The 15,255-nt window shown below is 42.7% G+C and overlaps 1 pseudogene; it reads left to right on the forward strand.

Moving 5' to 3' along the window:
- The first annotated feature begins 216 nt into the window (after window positions 1-216).
- Window positions 217-12,921, forward strand: LOC148830039 (uncharacterized; annotated as a pseudogene).
- The last annotated feature ends 2,334 nt before the right edge of the window (window positions 12,922-15,255 follow it).

Here is a 15,255-nt window from a genome sequence, read left to right on the forward strand (position 1 = left end):
AAACACAACAGGAGCGTCGCAGCTCCGGTCTTGCACGCCGCACGAAGGCTGTGCCAGTGACTCATCCTTTGTCTGGTCTGTTCGCCAAACCTGCAGGAGTTGTGAAAGCAGCGGCAGGCTATAAAAGCGAAGGATGGCTCAGGGGCAGAGAAGGAGAGAGTGGAGATGGAGAGCAGGTACCTTGTGCGCGTTTCTCTGCTCACCCTCGCCAGCGCTGTGCTGTCTGCAGCCCTGCCTGTGGGCCAGGACGCACAGCTCGGCACGGACGACCAGCACTTTGCAGAAGTGAGTGTGTGCCTGAGGCACATCCTTTATGCATTTACTTACTAACTGTGCTCTCTTACAGCGTGTGTTTATCTGCTGATAGCTATTCCTTCAGCTGCAGGTCACAGAGTGAGAAATTTGCTCTGTATTGACACTGTACTGTTTGCCATTTTAAAGAGAATATTGAAAAATCATAATCAAGATGAATGCAAGAAAGTGATTAAATATTAGATAGATGTTAGATAAACTTTTTAAGGTGCTTTTCATTTTTTAAACATTTGTGCTTGGTGCTCCTCTTCAAATTCTTTGAAAATGTCTGATGGGTTTTTTGTTTTTTGAGTAATTGTGGAAGTGATTGATCTACCATCCTTTCTGTCATCTTACAGGGTTTTGAAGATTTTGAAAGAAGTGCTGCATAAATATTGCTTTTTACCACAAAGTGATCCTGGCTGTTTTTGATTTACAAGATTGATACGCATTTAAATATTAGCTGACAGTTCAAACGCAGTCACATGGAGTCACATTCTCATTAAGCTGCCACAATGCTCTTTCACGTACAAAGGATCGCATTTCAAACTTTAATACATTTGTAATTAATATGCATCTCAATTTTGACTATCAGAAGACTGATCAGAAACAATTTAAAATACTGAATTAACAACCTTGCTAATTTCCGCAGTTTACCAGAGCGCACTCAATAAGTACTACCTCTTGCTGCTCCTATTAATTGGCAGCAAGAGTTTAAAGTAATGTTACACATTTTTTAAAAGTTTTCTGCTACCTTCAGGTTGCCATGTTTCATGCTAGTTATAGGGTTCAACTGAGAAAATGTGGATCTACTCATATTTAAACTCATCGAAACTTATTAGATTTTGGGTATCCACTGCCTGTTTCTTTGGAGCTCAAAACTGTGGAGATGGAGAGACGAGATCAATTCCTTACTATCTAGCCATACTATGCCTGCTGCATGTGTTTTAGGTGCAGTGAAGTTACAGGAAAGTTAAACAGGAGGACGGTGTGCTCGGTGTCACACTCTTTCCTCTCTCTGTTTCGATGCTCAGCAATACCTGCAGCGCTTCTACAAAATGAAGCAGGGTCGGGGAGCAGGGTCCAACGTCCTCTCGGAGAAGGTGAAAGAGATGCAGACATTCTTCAAGCTCAACGTCACCGGCAGCCTGGACGCAGAGACGATGGAGGTGATGAAGAAGCCGCGCTGCGGGGTGCCTGACGTGGCTCGGTACCAGGTGTTTTCAGACAGGGCCAAGTGGACAGTCAACCCCGTCACATACAGGCAAGCGCCCTGCAGCGGGACTGCACATTCCATCCGACAGTCGAAGAAGCTTCTTGGGTTTTCTCAGTTTTCTGTTTGTTTTCCAACAGAATTGTGAATTATACGCCTGACCTGACAACACAGGAGGTGGACAACGCCATAGATGCAGCCCTCAAAGTGTGGAGTGACGTCATTCCCCTGACCTTCAGAAAGACCACCGACCTCACGGCAGACATCTTGATTTCCTTTGCTGCTGGAGGTCAGACTAGAAACTAGTGAGCTCTAGGTGACGTGCCTGCTTTGAGCACTGCACCACCCATCTGTAGAATAAAATCAGGGCTAAATGTCTGCACTGCACAATCAAAAACAAAATACAAACGTGCTTACAGGTTGAGATATACATGAGTACATATTTATGCCCAAATAGCTTACAAGGAAGAGCTCCATGGCATTAATGCAAAGCTAAGGGGTGTGGATGCAATGGTAGTTCATTCACATAGTATAAAATACTTGGCAATCACTCCTTTCCACAAGTCACAAGTGTGACCTGTGGATCATTCCTCCTGGCTCCCAAAGGAACCTCTGTGCCACTTTAACCCTTGTCCTTCAGAGCACGGAGACTTTTCCCCCTTCGACGGCCCCTCCGGGACGCTGGCTCACGCCTTCTCTCCGGGCTCAGGACTGGGGGGAGACGCACATTTCGATGAAGATGAACGTTGGTCCACAACATCCAAAGGTAGCAGCCCTGTTCAATGCAGCACTGTTGTTTCCAATATCAGCATCAAGCGGATCTTGATTTGTAATCTAATCAAAATTTGATCCCAAATACAGATACATTTCACAGTGTGTTAGCAAAACCTATGAACTCTGCATAACAGGACAGGTCCTTACATCCACTAAAACAAGTCATGTTATTATCTCTTGTCATATGACAGCATGAGTACCTAATATGATCTGAAACATTGTATCTCCTATAACTAAGTAACCATGTCTTTGCTGAGGTTGTGATTTTTTTCCTTATCTTTAAATCATATGATGTAATTCTTCACTTGCTGCTTAAGCCACTGTGCACCTGCACTGTTCTATTGCTCTGTATTCTGTGTTTCAAGAGGTACAGAGCAAGTGGTCTGGCGCAGTGCAGTGCTAAGCCACTGTCCTGGCTGTGAACCTCTGTTCATGTTCCAGTTTCCTCATACAGTCCTGAGACATGCCATCCAAGTTAACTGTTTCTCTAAATAGCCCCCTGTCTGGCGGTGTTTGTATTCATGTGTGTGCCCATCAATGTGCAAGCCAGGGTGCAGTCCTGTCCTGTGCTCTGTGCCTGCCAGGTTCGGCTCTGGTGTCCTGGGATCCTATATGATAGAGATCCTCAGGTAGTTGGACAGATGATGATGTGTTCCAGCCTTATTACATCACAACTTATTACTTACTTGTACAATTTCATTGCGATTGCCTATCCATTTTTGACACTTGAATTTACACTTATTCTTTTACGTTATTCATTTTAGAAAAAGTTAACAAATTTTGAAAAAATTATAATTGTTTAAAAAATAATGATTTAAAATATATATAATAATAACAATAACCACAAACACAGGTCTTCTACTTCAGTGATTCCAAGGAAATCAAACAATCAACAAACGAAAGTTGTAACGAGCTCTTCTCCCACCTGTCTTTGGACCAGGGTTCAACCTGTTCCTTGTCGCTGCCCATGAGTTTGGCCACGCTCTGGGGCTGGACCACTCCAGTGACCCTTCGGCACTAATGTACCCCACCTACAAGTACGTGGACACCACAGGGTTCGTGCTTCCCAGCGACGATGTCAAAGGGATCCAGTCTCTGTACGGTAGGTCCCCGCTGGGCTCCTCCATGCAGATCTGACTGAGACGTTGAACGGAAGCTGGTCATGATCGCGCTGCACTTTACTCCTCAGGTAAACCCACAGCTAGTCCTGCGACAACTACAACTGCAACTACAAGCAAGGCCCCGGTGAAGAGCACGGCAGCAGCGCGCCCAGGCTGTGATCCTAACCTGACCTTGGATGCTGTGGCTTATCTGGGCAGTGACTTGCTCTTCTTCAAGGGCAGGTGTGCACGTGTTTTCTGCCACATTGCCCGCCATTTCACTGTTAACTCATTAACGAGGTGGAGGTGGAGGGTTGCGGTCACCCGCCTCTCTGTGCGTTTGCCTCCTGCAACCTGGCATCACTCTGCTTTCACAGGACAGTTCCAACAGCAGCCCCTCGCCTGCCTGACTGTCCGCCAGTCTCCTCTGGCCTGTGTGGCCATTACTGTTCCGCTGGACAGGTAACACCCAATCAAACCAAACTGACCACGTGTTGTAACTTTGCAGTGCCGTGTGGCGGAAGAGGCAGAATGGATCAGTTGTCAGAGAGCCACTCTCTGCCAGGTTCTCCTGCCCTCTGACTAGTGTTGATGCAGCGTATGACTTCAGAGGGGCCACGTATCTCTTTAAAAGTGAGTTTCTGTCGAGCGCTGGGAGGGCTGGTGAAGGCGAGGACCAATCGAAAGTGGGTTGGGCTCCTGCCGCAGCTGCCTGACTAAATTTTAAGGCCTCTTTGGCGGAAGTGGGTCCTACAGAGGACAGAGGAGTGGGGTTTGAGGGAGAAGGGAGAATGTTTCTCTGCTTTTTGTGAATCCATACTAATAAAAACTGGTGAAAAAGAAGTGGGAGTTTTCTCTGCTCAGAACCACTTGTCGTGCGCATGAGAACACCAGACATCTTAGAAATGAGAGGAGGCTAGGCTCAACAAGCTGGTTTGGTTTTGGATGCTAATTGTGCTAAAGATCTCATCCAGCCATTTCCTGAAAGAGAACAAGCAGGGTATGCGCTTCAACAGCACAGCTGGGCAGCTGGTTCCAGCAGAGGTATAGAAGTGTGTCCTGTTCTCGGCTTGGAATGCACCTCCATTTGTGACCTATGGCTTGTGTTTCACTGTTCTCAAGAGCTCCTCTGGGCTGAGCCTGTTCATGCTTTTGAGGACATTGAATACTTGAGTCAGGACCTGCCACAGTCTTCTCTGATCCCTGGTTATTATGGAAATTCACCTACAATGTTCTCTGACAGCACAACAGGAATGTATCTTCCATGTGGCTTGTGTCTTCTCTCTTCTTTGCAGACACTGACATGATCATGTGGTTGAAAGAGCAGGGGGACAACTACAAGCCATATCGGTTCAACATTTCTTACTTTGGATTCCCAAGGACTGTGAGGAAGATAGATGCTGCTGTTCACATCGCGGCAACAGGAAAGACGCTGTTCTTTGCTGGTGATCAATACTACAGGTGTGGCAATCGTAGCTACAGCCTGCTCATTTCTTTTTCAGGATTTTTACATTCTTTTTATTTGTAGGTCTATTATATTGTCGGTTTTATGGGACATAACAACTTCCGTTGTTTCATTTCTTTAGATTCAATCAGAAGACGTTGACAATGGAGCTCAGAAGCACCATCAAAGAAGACTTTCCAGGAATCGGCTCAAAAGTTGATGCTGCCTTTCAGATGTCTGGTCAGTTTCTTTCTGCAGATAATCCTGCTATTTGTTAGTGATTACATACTGTGAAAATGCTGTGGTAGTATTTTTGAAGAATATGAAATTTTGCTTACATCAATACAAAGGCTGCAGTTACAACTAATTCTTCTTTTTCTCCAGCTCAAGTAAATAGACTTGTAATGAGGGTAAACAATGATAACGACTTTGGAATTAGGGTACTACTGTTAAGACAAACTGCAAATGTATAAAACGGTTGTGAACAAGAGGACGTCCTCAGTAGACAGAGGGAGAAATATTGCAGAGATAATATTTTGCAAGCTTATTTCTAAAGTGCGACAGATCGCGTACTTACCTACTGTAAATCCGTTTTAAAGAGAAACGGAAATGCCGACTACGCCACCTAGTGGAAAAAGAATTCACACTAAATTCTCTGCGTTTTCAGGTAAAACCTACCTTTCCAGCGGACCCTATCTGTATGAATACGACCTGAACAACAGACGGGTCGTCAGCACCCAGAGGAACTCGGCGCTGCTCGCCTGCTAGGCGCGGCCGGAGAAGACGCTCGCTCCGCTCAGGGAACGGGGCTCCGCAGACGGCTGCAGCGTCATCTGTGGAAACCCAACTGACCCAATGGCTCTCAGTGACCACACCATCCCCTATCCATAAATATCATACGCCTGTATTTTCCAATGCACGTTGCTGAGGATTTAAATTTACGGAATACAACATCCTCTCGTAGTATTTTGAGGGTAGATGTTGAGGAGAGCACGGTGGAGAGGGTTCTCCAAGGGAGAAATCCTTCCTGGAAGAAAGGAAACGCAGGGATTAGTTAACCACCTGCTTCCTCATTAAAGCTAGATTTCGCTTGGATTAATAACTTTGAATATAAACCGAAAACAGGCAAAATAGCAACATATTTCATTACATTTCATCTGAACAAATCGGTAGTTTGTAGATGCAAGTTAAAATATTTCAACCCTCTTTAATCTCTTTTATTCAGATCTGTGGTCAAATGATATTGTGCATGTTAAGTCATTAAAACTTTGGTCATTGGTAATTATATTGAAATGTAATTCAAATATTATTTATGGGATTTTGTTGTAATTGGGTTTTCTCTGGGGTACATATTGTGCATGAAATATTTTGTATGCTCAGGTGTTTGAACATATGGTGTAATATTCAGCTTTGAAAAATGTATTATGAAGTGTTATAGTATTGTATTGGATTCTTAACTAGATGTTGATTCATAATGATTATTTTTATAAATGAATGAAACTTGTAGTAAAAATATTTCAAGATTTTTTTCTTATTTGCCTTTTTGTCATATTCACTGGGGTTTAGGAAAAAGTGTTAGAAGATTATGTTTCACAGACGGGAAAAACACAAGATGGACATATCTTTTTACTGAAATAGAAGTGCACACAAGTTGTGATATGCTGTCTTAAGGCGAGTTACTGATTTTCATCAGCAGCTCAAGCTCCCATGTTCCTTGTGAACAAAGATTCAAGCATCACCTAAAGACCACCTCTCACACTCTGACTCAGCACTTTCCTGTCTTCGGACTAAGATGTTTTCATAACATAACAAGTGCTGATGAAGCATTTTAGACCATTTTTTAACTCTACAGTGTCCTTTCCTTCAGTTTCTATTGTTTCTCCCTTCAATACAAAGGCATCTCTTTTGAGACTGATGAGAAAAGCAACATGCCTACAAGACACAAGCAATAGGTTTATTCCATGCTGAAAAAAAGAAGAAAGAGAACACAACGTTTCAGCCGTGGAGCCTTCTTCTGGTGTCAAGAAGGTGACACCTTCTTGACACCTTCTTCTTCAGGTGACACCTGAAGAAGGCTTCACGGCCGAAACATTGTGTTCTCTTTCTTCTTTTTTTCAGCATGGAATAAACCTATTGCTTGTTCCTTTGCAGCCTACGCATGCTGACGCAGCTCCCCACCTGAACTAATGCATACAAGACACTGCAAAAACTCTGTTTCACAAATGATACCAACTTACATCGGAAAACCCCCCTAAATAAAATTATATCCCTGTCCTTCAAATGAAATATTTGAAGACACATGGAATATCTGACAGAGTTCTGATTCACGCTGTTGAAATAGCTGTCTTGTATCTTGTATGAAATTAAAACTATTGTGTCAGAGGAGCGGATTAAGAGGCCTTTTGGTACTGCTTGGATATAGGGTGCCACCTACTGGACATGTCAAGTACTACGTCTAGTCACTACTTGCTGCGTTCACTTGAAGTGTTGTAAGTCAAACATTAAGACACTTTCATGCTTAAATTATAAGGAACATGATTTCCAAAAAAAAGTCTGTGCTGTTAACATCATGAATGAATTAAAAACGTAGCTTTGGCGATGTTTTTTTATGATTAAGACAAGCTCAGCAGCTAAACTGCTGCCAATGTGAAAGTGTGCCCGCGAAAAAAAGAAGCTGGGGAGCACTGAAGACTTTGTTTTGAAGTCGCCTGACCCTGACGACAGCCTTTCCTTCCCAGCTTGACTCATAATGGAAAGGCTGCCACGAGTGGTGACTGCACCAGGATAAAAACCCTCCCAGCTCTGCCCGCAGGGTCACAAGAAGACCTGTGTTTACAGGGCGAGTCTCTGGCAGTGAGAATGCGAGCCTGTGGGATGCTAGTCACGCTGATGCTCACCTGCACTCCGCTGGCCTCCCCAGCCCCGGTTCCCCTGCGGGCAGAAGGGAGGAACTCCTCCGAGGATGTGGACTGGGCAAGGGTACGTACCTCACGTGTGAGCAGCCTGCACCCTCCACAGTGTGCGATGAGATTAGCTCAGCTCTACTATTGTCTTAGAAAGCGTGTGGCTTTTCCTTCACCTGCAATGGGGAAACTTTCTGGTTAAACCTGTGGCCACTGTCTCGACAGCGCGGGTGCCTTGTAGTCTCAGTGGAGATGCACATGTAGAAGTGGGAGGCTCTTCACCTTCACATTTCCAGCGTCTGTGTTTTGCACAAGGTATCTCTTCTGTCAAACTCCTTGTGTCTCGAAAGCACACACTTTTTATCAGAACATATGAGTAAGCAGAATACGGGCTTTCAGAGTTAAGAACTGGTTAGTAAAAGTGCTTGAGGTGGATCTCATGGTGCTAATGCACAGAGTCCTGTAGTTTTGCACTCCTGTAGCCTCCCTGCGGACACTGAAGGACAAGGTTTCAGAGTCTGAATCAATGAGGATTTGATGGTTTTGCAGCTCTATCTGGAGAGGTTTTATAACCTCACGCAGGACAGACACCCTCTGGAAGGCAAGCTCCGAGAGATGCAGCGGTTCTTTGGCCTCAAGGTGACGGGCAGGGTGGACAGAGCGACGCTCTCCATCATGAAGAAGCCCAGGTGTGGGGTACCTGAGATGGCCAATTACAGCTTCTTCCCCGGAAAACCAAAATGGACAAAGAAAAGGCTGACATACAGGTAGGCTCAGATAACAATCAAATACACATGTAACTACCTTGTGTTTTTTCCATTATGTCAATTACAGAATCACAGTTGTTATTATGCTGGGGGTGTGAGATAGATTTTAAGACAGGTTCCTTTTCCAAAGCTGAATCTCCAAAGCCAGCTCCTGTTAGGGCAGCACCAGTGAGCTGTCACTAGCAGGATGGGGTCTGAGAGACAGTTCGGTGGGCTGCTGAAATACAGCACAGAGGAGCCCCCTGCTGCAGGTCCTGACTTCAAGTGCTTATTGCTGCTGCAGGATCGTCCGGTACACGGCTGATATCAGCAAGAGGCAGGTGGACCGGACTGTCAAGACGGCTCTCAGGCTGTGGAGCAAAGTGACGCCTCTGAAATTCATTCGCATCAACAAAGGAGAAGCAGACATTATGATTAAATTTGCGTCCAGCAGTAAGTCTGTCCCTGTGAGTTGTATTTAATTTAATTTACTGCAATTTGCGGGTAACTATATTTTCTTAGTGGGCTGCCAAGGGCTTAAAAGTTGAAGTCTGTGTAATGGAATAACTGCTTACTTATTGAACCTCTTTGAATGAGAGTTCTGAAATCCTGCTCTGCGAGTCTTGTGAGAAGACTAGCCTGCAGCAGGGGCGCGCTCATGTGTGGTGTGCCGATCACAGGGCATGGAGACGACTTTCCCTTTGACGGACCGGGGGGAGAGCTGGCCCATGCCTTTGCCCCGGGGAAAGGCCTGCTGGGGGATGCCCACTTCGACAGGGATGAGACATGGTCACTCGGACAGAGTGGTAAGAACATACAGGGCTCAGAGCTCGGGGAAGCTGAAGGGATGATCTGGCGGACTTCAGCAGACGGACATGGGCTTTAAATGCTTTCTTGGTTCCAATGCATGGCAGTTACAACAACAACATTTGGCTGCACTTTATATATAACATCACAATCCATCGCTTCCAAAAGAGTTTGGTCAAGATCAAACAAAGGAGCACATAGACTTAAGTGTATATATTGATGTTTATTATGATTAGTGTATATATGGATGAAACTGAGGGCAGGGTTAGAAAGGGAGTGTATTATGGACCAAGTGTGCTAAGACGCCTCCGCTCTCTTAGCCCTGCAGGTTAACGTTTGTCGACCTCCTAATCTGGGACAGGCCAAAAACAAGCACATTGCAGGGAAGGCTGCTGGAGTGAGGTTGGCCAACTGAACTTGAACTCAGGGAGTAAAGATGTGTGGCTGTCATAGCTCTGGTGCAGGGAAGGCTGTGAAGATCCCTTGTGCTGGGAAGACTTGACTGTGGAATATTTATATATTTGCAGAAATTTGAGAAGGATATTTTATAAAAGCATTAAACAGCATTAAACAATCTAATAGGCAGCTGATCAATAGATTATAAGTGGCTTCACTACTCACCCAAGAGTAAATGCACTCAGAGCCCCTCACGAGAGCTATTAAGCTTGTGTTTCCACAGACACACACAGGACCGTCTCCTGTCTTGTATGAGCGATATTTCTGCAATATCCCCCACAGGATCAATAAAGTATCTATCTATTTCTGTGTCTTCAGGAATCAACCTCTTGCTCGTGGCGGCTCATGAATTTGGACACTCGCTTGGTTTAGGCCATTCTCAGGATAAAGATGCTCTGATGTACCCAACCTACTCCTACAGAAACACTGCGGGGTTCCTGCTCTCCAGGGATGACATCGCTGGAATCCAGTCTCTCTACGGTGAGAAGCCATCAAGCTCGACGGCCTGTAGGAATAATGACAAACTGAGGCTGCAGTTGCAGTCGTTGGTGTTTAAGAGAACAGCCTGTGGGGTTGGTTATATTTGCATTCTGTACAGCATGTATGGATTTGTTTCACTCAAAAACCTATTTGTTTTTAATCTCTGTTACATTTATAGATTGACTCTTCACTAATTTGCTGCATTCTGTTTTTCAGGAACAAGGAAAACTGCTCATCATTTAAGCAAAACAGCATCAAACTGCTGTTTTTGAAAAGGCTTCTATAAAAGATAAATCAATGATGTTTGTGCTTCCTGTTAATACTGATAGAGAAAACACACTTGAATTCCATTACATTCTTTTTGCAAATTGAAATGTTTTATATATGAATCTATTTATTTGTCAATCTGTGTAATTTAAGGTAAGAAGAATCATTGCTATTTGCTGGCAAAATAAATAAAATGAAATAAAAAATTATAAGCAAAATAATCATGATGTTTATCAATGTATATTTATATTTCATTTTATACATACTGTACATTCTCCATTTAAGATCTGACCTATTCTGGCCTAAGATTTAGGCACCTCAATTAATTACAGTAACAAAAGTTGTATTTAAGTAAAAAAACATCACATGGAAAAAGTCTGTTCTTTAGGCATCTGACTGGGTGTCCAGTGCTTTAATGTTTGCATTCAAGATGTTTAAAGGCAAAGTGGTTTACAATTTCCTCAGAAAAGAAGCAGCCTTGACATATTCCACACATGAAAGCTGTACTGCTGCTATAACTCTAACAAGAATAAGCTATTAGGAAGATCTTCCAAATGCTACAAGCTACCCGTTTCCAAACCACTTTCCTTGTGGCCCTGTATCTCACTGCTGTGAAGATTATGCAGTTCTGAGATACAGTGACATAACACTGAGCCTCCAGGGCGATGTCACGGTTTCTGACCAGGAGTCTGGGCAAGCTCCGACATCTCCAGGAATGCGGGACTATAATCCAGGCCTATCTGCCATCTGGATGACAGTGAAACATGGGAATTTTTTCCCGCAAACAATAAACAATTTTACATGTGCTCGGTCTAGAAGCACACAATAGAACAACCAGGTCAGCAGGGCTGAAGAAACGCTTTTTCTCCTCCGCTGAAGGAGGGAGACCGAGAGATGGGTCAGCTCTTCCTTCCAGCCCTGCCTCAGTCTCTGCTGCGAGACTCACCAGCAGCCACGCCCCCCGCCTGACACAGGGGGCCCCCTGCCTCAGGGAGGCCCAGACGAAGACTACAGAAGAGCTGAGGTAACCAATTTGTAACATAGGGTTCAATCTGAGATGTCTCCTTTTAAAATGTTTCAAAAGACAAGAAATCTGGAGTGTAGATTATGGTTCAGTACACCGGTGTTATACTGTATTAGTAAACAAAAGGATAGTCCTCCTGTATTAGGATGGTGCAATTTCATTTGTGAACAATCGGTAAATTGTCCGAAATCAATCAGAAGAGCCACTTATTTGAAACAGGAAATATTTCAAATAAGGGGGTAATATTTTTGCAAATCGCTCAATCTGATTTTGAGAGCACAAAATGACAAAGTGGTTTTCCATGTTGACCTTCTTTGGTGAAGGAACGATGAAGAAGGGAGAACTGGCGTCCAGAGATTCCCTGTGGATGACTTCAGGACCACTCTTGCCAAAATGCAGGAGTTCTTCAGCCTGGAGGTGACAGGGCAGCTGGACAGCAGCACACTGGAGGTGATGGCGAGAGTTCAGGATATCAGCCGATTCAAGAGCATCGACAGGGGCACAGCCGACCTCGGGATCCTGTTTCAGGGAGGGTGGGAGTGCGATCACAGTGTGTCTGGGACATTCAGGTGTCTGTCATAATTCAATGGTTCACAATGCAAGTTTGAGCTTGAAAATTTGCCTCAGCTGCCCTGACTCATAGTCATTCCTGAAGTCATTTACTAAGTTAAAAAATACTACAGTTTTTTCCTTCACATTGCTCTGAGCCTTCCTGTCCCCTCCTCTCTGCTTGACCTCCTCGGCCTACGGGCAGATGGCTGGCCCTCATCCAGAGGAGCTGAGCTTGAACTTCACGTGACTATGCATTTCATTCCTGGCTCTTTACTCTTAGGGGTACAATAACCCTGTGAACCCTGTGAATCTGTGTCAAGACAGGCTTTACAATTCTGAGGTCATTACAAATTTATCTTTCAGTTGCCATGTTTTCAACATGAAATTCAGGGTCAAACACAAACACACACGACTTTAGGGTCTTGATAAAAGATACACTTTTAAGGTTAGTGATTAACCCATTCTGTCCTGATTTTGTCCTACTGACAGCATTTAAACACCATATTGCCATCAACTTTACCTTTGATTAACATTAACTGGAAAAACGTTTTGTGCTTTAAAAGCAATCCAGATGGTGAAAAGGATTCTCAAAGGCTATACATTAAATCGCAAAGAGAAAAAAAATACTTGAGAGTTTAATGACTATTGTAGACAGTAGGCATTAAACTGAATCTGATATACTTTCCTTTATCCTTCAGGTTACCTTTATTTCTCAGACAGATCACAGCAGAGTGAGTACGATTTGCAGAAGAGAAGAATAACTCTCGAGCTTTGTTGAACTATGGATGGCTAGATTACAACTTAAATATTGCAGATTTTCTCCAGATCTCTGTAGCTGTTATGTCTAGCAAAATGCAATCATGAATTTTCAATGGTAGTTTAGTTTATCTACTGCAACTGCTAGGTTTATTTTTATATTGTACATATTTTACAAAACTAAATAAGACAGTGTGAAATAAGCTTTTAAATTTCTGGGCTTTTAAAGATGACTACACCTTTGTAAATTAGTAACATATTTAGTTATTTTTGTCCTGTTCAACAATGTTCATGCTGAATTGATGGTAACATACTGTAACAAATGTTGTCTGATATACAGTACATAATCATCTTAGAACACAACCAGAGAACTTTAATCTATTTTCAAACTGATTCTTCTAAGTGTGGGTCATGGGGAATAGCATTCGCAATGCAGGATACACCCTGGAGAGGATGCCTGTCCATCACAGGGCACACACAGACACAGATACAGACACGCACACACCCACACCAGGACCAGTTTTCACAGAAGCCAAATAACGTATTAGCATGTTTTTAGACTGTGGGAGGAAGGTGGAGCACCAGGAGGAAATCCACATGAACACAGAGAGAACATGCAAACTGTGCTATCCATGCTGATGACTTCCTAGATCCGAAGCTGAACCCTGGACCCTGTGCTGTGAGGCAGCAATGTTAACCACTGGGCCACTATACTGCCTGTGCAGAGAATGTGTCTGGGCAAAACACATAGAATTGGCTCAAGACACTTACCAGTTTCTGAGGTGTGATTTGAATCCCTCTGCTGGTATAAATGATGAAAAAGTGCATTCCAGGTTCTGTTCCAATGAAATTCAATAATATTTACATTCAGCGTTTGGGAAATGATTTGTAACCTGCAACATTTGTGTACAAAAGCTGTTTTTTTCATTGGTAAGCAGACGGTAGTCAAGCTTCACATTCTAATGTTAAAGTTCATGGTAACATTCTTTTATCTAATGAAGTTTGGCCAACAACACATTGGATACTTTACTGACCTTTATTCAAACAACTTGTTTTCCTGTTTTGATGCTGAAACAACAGGTGAATTTAGGTGCTTGATCAATATGATGTTGTTAAAGAACTGCTTTTTTAACCTTATTTCCCCATGCTAGAAAGATAAAAAGGTAAAATACATCTTAGAAAAGATAAAAAACATCTTAGTTATCTTTCAGACACTCAGAGGTTTTGCCTCAGCATTATTAAACAACAACTGAAGTGCATCACTGAGGCTCTTCTACAGCAAATGAAAAATTCCCAAACAAACTATTAAGGTTCAAACAAACTTTTAGGGCAAAGTTATGTGATGGTTGGATTTTTATTCTACTTTATTCAGAACTTTATTCTGTGAATCCACAGAAGACTTTTTTTTAGTATCACAGTCAAAAGCAATCAAACATTAAAGAAAAATTAAATATGCACTGTAGTTAATGAGAATGATAAAACCTTTATCCTTCCGACACAAAAAATGAGATTTCTGTGCTGTCCTTGAGGTGCGGGATTGTTGTCACTGGTCCTCAGGTCTCTTCTGAACATTCATTGAGAAAGCCAGGTGCATACAGGCGCTGCTGTTTTGTTTTCATGAAGCAACATCGATATATAAGTTATTTAAACAGCCTGATCAAACCGTGTTGTTCATGTCTGTACAAACAGGGTGGAGGTCGGGGAGTTTAAACTGATTTTACCACAGTGCACTGCCAGTTCAGAGGAATATTTGCTTTACTCTTTGATCCCAGTGACCCTTCGAACTTTCACCTACAATGGCGTTTACTTTCATACAGAAAACTGGTAACAGCGAAAGTAATGAAAACTGGAACATGCAGCTTACTTTATTATTTCTACTAACAAGTTCAGATTGAGACATTTTTAAGAATTAAATGCAATAAAATTAAGTTATCCTTTATTCCCATGGCTCGTGGTTCACTTTAGTTTTTCATCATGGATGTATCTTATGCGTCTATTACAAACACTGACGACTCAATTTCACTGTTTTTATTTCTAGATTGTGAAAGTACTTAATCTTCCAACTTGTTTTTGGCATCTTATGTCTGTATGTTTCTCATTTGTTTTATATTTTTTATTCTTAATGGGTTCGTGTTGTGTTAAATGTATTATGTTACATCTTTTACCTGCCTGCAAATCAAATTTCCCATCTGTAGCAATAAAGTAACAGTGATATTATTATTTAAATAGTTTATTATTTAAAGCTGAAAAAATGCATTCCTAGCAGAGGAATAGCATTCCTACCTGCTATTCCTAGCAGTTATCTAGAAGAGAAGGACAAGCACACAGATCCAACACAGTCTAAAAATCTGGGAGCTGAATTTTAAAAAAGAAATTGGTATATTATTGATAGCTCTTCAAGCAACATTCGGCTCATGTAGCTCGATTAAGATCGATATTATA

This window comes from Atractosteus spatula, chromosome 7, assembly GCF_055471065.1.
Source record: "Atractosteus spatula isolate fAtrSpa1 chromosome 7, fAtrSpa1.hap1, whole genome shotgun sequence".
NCBI lineage: Eukaryota > Metazoa > Chordata > Actinopteri > Semionotiformes > Lepisosteidae > Atractosteus > Atractosteus spatula.